This window comes from Zingiber officinale, chromosome 3B (assembly GCF_018446385.1).
Source record: "Zingiber officinale cultivar Zhangliang chromosome 3B, Zo_v1.1, whole genome shotgun sequence".
NCBI classification, from domain to species: domain Eukaryota; kingdom Viridiplantae; phylum Streptophyta; class Magnoliopsida; order Zingiberales; family Zingiberaceae; genus Zingiber; species Zingiber officinale.
In genome coordinates, this window is record NC_055991.1 from 81,381,959 (window position 1) to 81,385,617 (window position 3,659).

Genomic DNA, 3,659 nt, shown 5'->3' on the forward strand with positions numbered 1-3,659 from the left:
CGTTTCCATTCCATTAACTGCTGACCAGATGTTTGTTCTATCCGGATCCGATTCAGTAGGTCTGATGTAATGGATAGTGTTGACAAACTAATCCATTCATTTGGTGATAACACTTCCAACCTCATCTGTTGGAATTCTGATATCAATTGTTGTTAGGTGGTCAACTACGATAGTGTCGCGGACTTGCGACTCAAAGCATCTACTACCACATTAGCCTTACCTGGGTGATAATTAATGTAGCAGTCATAGTCCTTCACCAACTCCAACCACCGTCTCTATCTCATATTCAATTCCTTTTGTGTCAAAAACTATTTTAAGCTTTTATGGTCAGTGAAAATCTCACTGTGTTCCCCATAAAGGTAATGCCTCTAAATTTTTAGAGAAAAGACGACTACCGCTAACTCCAAATCATGTGTGGGATAGTTTTGCTCAGGTACCTTCAACTGACGTGAAGCATAGGCAATTGCCTTCCCATTCTACATCAGTACTGCCTCTAAATCATTCTTGGAGGCATCGGTGTACACCAAGAACTGGCCTAAACCACTCGGAATTGCAAGCACCGGTGTCATCATCAATCTTTCTTTCAGCTCCTCGAAACTCTTCTCATACTGGTCCATCCATTCATACTTTACCCCCTTCTTGGTCAGTGAAGTCAGAGGTAAAGCAATCCCTGAGTAATTCTAGATGAACCTTTAATAGCAGTCTGCAAGTCCTAAGAAGCTTCGGATTTCAGTAACATTTCTCTGGGTAGCCCAATTCTGGATTGCCTCTACTTTAGCTGGATCTACCCCTATACCTTTCTCCAAGACTATGTGTCCTAGGAATGGAATCTGGCCCAGCCAGAAGTTACATTTGCTGAAATTCACGTATAAGTGTCTATCCTTCAAAGTCTGCAACATCGTAGGCAGGTGTTGACGATGCTCTTCGTGACTCCGAGAGTAGATTAATATTTCATCGATGAAGACAATAACGAACTGGTCTAAATACAGTTAGAAGACCTAATTCATCAAATCCATAAAATATGCTGGGGCATTAGTAAGTCTAAATGGCATAACTAGAAACTCGTAGTGACCGTAACGAGTTCTTAATGTAGTTTATAGACGCCCTCCTCTTTCACCTTCACTTGATGGTAACCAGACCTCAAGTTGATTTTTGAGAATACCTTTGCTCCCTGTAGCTGACCGAATAGATCATCAATTCTGGGCAATGGGTATTTGTGCTCACTACAAGAAAATTGGGATTCTACAACAGTTAAATGACAACGCTTCTTATAAAAAACATTGTCTATTTTTTTTTAACAACGCTTTTAGTGAAAAGCATTGTCTATTTCATTATTTTCTTATTAATAGACAACGCTTTTCTAAAAATCGTTGTCTATTAGTGATTTTTACTGGTCAAAGACAACGCTTCATAAAAAGCGTTGTCTATTAGCCTTTTTTTTAGTGTCTACGACAACACTTTTTAAAAAGTATTGTCTATTGTTAAGTTCTCATCTAAATCTTGATTAATACAAACCGCTGGATCTAAGTGAGTAGAAAACCCGAACCCTTCTCCCAACTCCTATCTTCCGATCGTTTTTGATCCCAAACCCTTCTCCCAACTCCTCATCTCACGCGGCCTTCTCCATCCAACTCCTCTCCGGCAAACCCCTCTCTGGCGAACCCCTCTCCGCAAACCACTCCTCCTAACTCCTCTCCGTCAAGAACGCGGGATTAATCTCTTCGCCTCCGTCGCCTCATTCACGCTTCCTTCAAACTGCCCAATCTCTTTGACCACACCTTCATCAAGCGGCAGATCCCGGAACTGGTCGAGCTCCGGGTCATCAGAGACCTTGCGACGGCAGCTCAACCGTGACTCCAGCTCTCGAGGTAACCCCTTTCCAGTCGAGCGAAGGAGTAAGCCTCCTTCGTCCTCTCTCTCTCTTTCTCTTTCTCTTGGAGTTTATTCTGCTTTCAGGCGCCTCACCCTTCCTTCGATTACCAGCGTAAAGGTAAGCGATCTGCTTTGCTTGTCCATGGAAGAACAACGAGGTCATCTCTAGGTTACATTTTTTTCCCTCTCCCTTGCTTTCTTCTTGAACCTTTTGTGTCGATTCATGACGAAGCATTTGATCTCAGTTCTGAATGAGAAGTTCAAGTATGTAAATGGGCAACCTTTTTGTCTCTAACTATTTAGTTTTCAGAATCCGACATTTGGGGATAGAAATGTTTCGTCTTTTCTCTCTCTCTCTCTCTAGGGCTACTAGACTGTAGCCTTCTGGATTAACTTGTGTTTATCTTGTTATTAGGTTCTCGGTGGAGTGATCATGCTAACTTCATTCATTTTTAGGGTTTTGATGTAAGACACCAAAAAACTTTGTTGCTTTGGACTGGGCGATGTTTACATTGAGAAACTGGTGTGTTGATTATACTTTACAGACTGGTTTTTATCTATGATTATCTATCTTACGAGTGTTACAAGACCCTAGAATTGAATAAGCAAGAGATTGAGCAGTTGCGTTTCTGGTGCCAATATTGGTCAGTCAAGCAAACTTCGTCTATATGTTCTCATAAACAAACATGATGAATTATTTGTTCACTTTTTAGGATTCTATTTGGATTGTTGAGAGAATTGGGAGTATTTGCTGATATACTCTTCTCATGGTGAGCATGGAATTTTTTTCTTTTTATAACTGTTGCAATATCTACACCTCTTATCATTTTCCTTTTCTCCATTTAGGTTACCATTCTATTATGGAGCAAAGCTTGGCGCTTTCCTGTATTTGTGGCATCCTCAGACAAAAGTATGATACTCCTTTCTGCAACATAACTAATTCTAAGTACTTTTGTATTGTCAGAATTTGTTTGTGGTTCATTTTGTGAAATTTCTTTTTTTAAACAATACTTCATTTAACTAGCTTAACAATGAATAATGATTGGAGTTATGTAAAGTGGGTAATCTCAGTTGGATATATCCAGTGATACCGAAAGCAATAAGTGTTTTAATATTTTTCCTATCTAGACTGGCTTTTTCATGTCTACCTTGTTAGAGTGTATATTAAAAGTCTAGCTGTTGTATAAATATTTATTTAGAAATAAAGAATCACAATGGTCAAATACCTACATTTATTTGTTAAGTGTGGTTGTCCAATTAATTTATATTGTAGATAACATGGTGTGTGGTGTCACACACAGAAGATCATGTTATCAGTTCTTTATAAATTATAAACAGTTGCTCACGACTAAGATGGAAAGGAACAAATCATCGGAATAGTCGTAGTATAATTAGGTATTAGTTTATCTTGACTAATAAATTACACTAGTACACTCTAAGTGTATTGAGTAGAACCATTTTAGGTAAGTTCTTTTTATACTGACTTGATAAAAGAACTAGACCTTAGTTATTATGGAAGTGTGTGCTCTTAATCCTAATATAATAACAAATACATATATTTAGTATTTATTTCTTTGACTTATCAATGGGTGAGATTTAGCTCGATAAATCAATAAGCCCGATAAGTTAGGAAATGATATTACTTATAGTGTGTGTTGTTGATTATAGAAGGAAATTGTATCCTAGTAATCTAGGTTTAGAATGTCCCCAAGAGGAGCTCATAAGGATTGTCATGATAAACCCTGCAGGTGGACTTACTCCAACATGACGATGAGGTTGAGTGGTAC

At 38.5% G+C, this 3,659-nt stretch overlaps 1 long non-coding RNA gene across 1 annotated transcript; it reads left to right on the top strand.

Annotated features, from left to right (window-relative positions):
* The first annotated feature begins 2,161 nt into the window (after window positions 1-2,161).
* LOC121968396 lies at window positions 2,162-2,765 on the top strand. The gene is made up of 4 exons (XR_006108122.1): window positions 2,162-2,337; window positions 2,452-2,516; window positions 2,586-2,642; window positions 2,719-2,765. It is a non-coding gene; the product is annotated as an uncharacterized LOC121968396 (long non-coding RNA).
* Window positions 2,766-3,659: the final 894 nt, after the last annotated feature.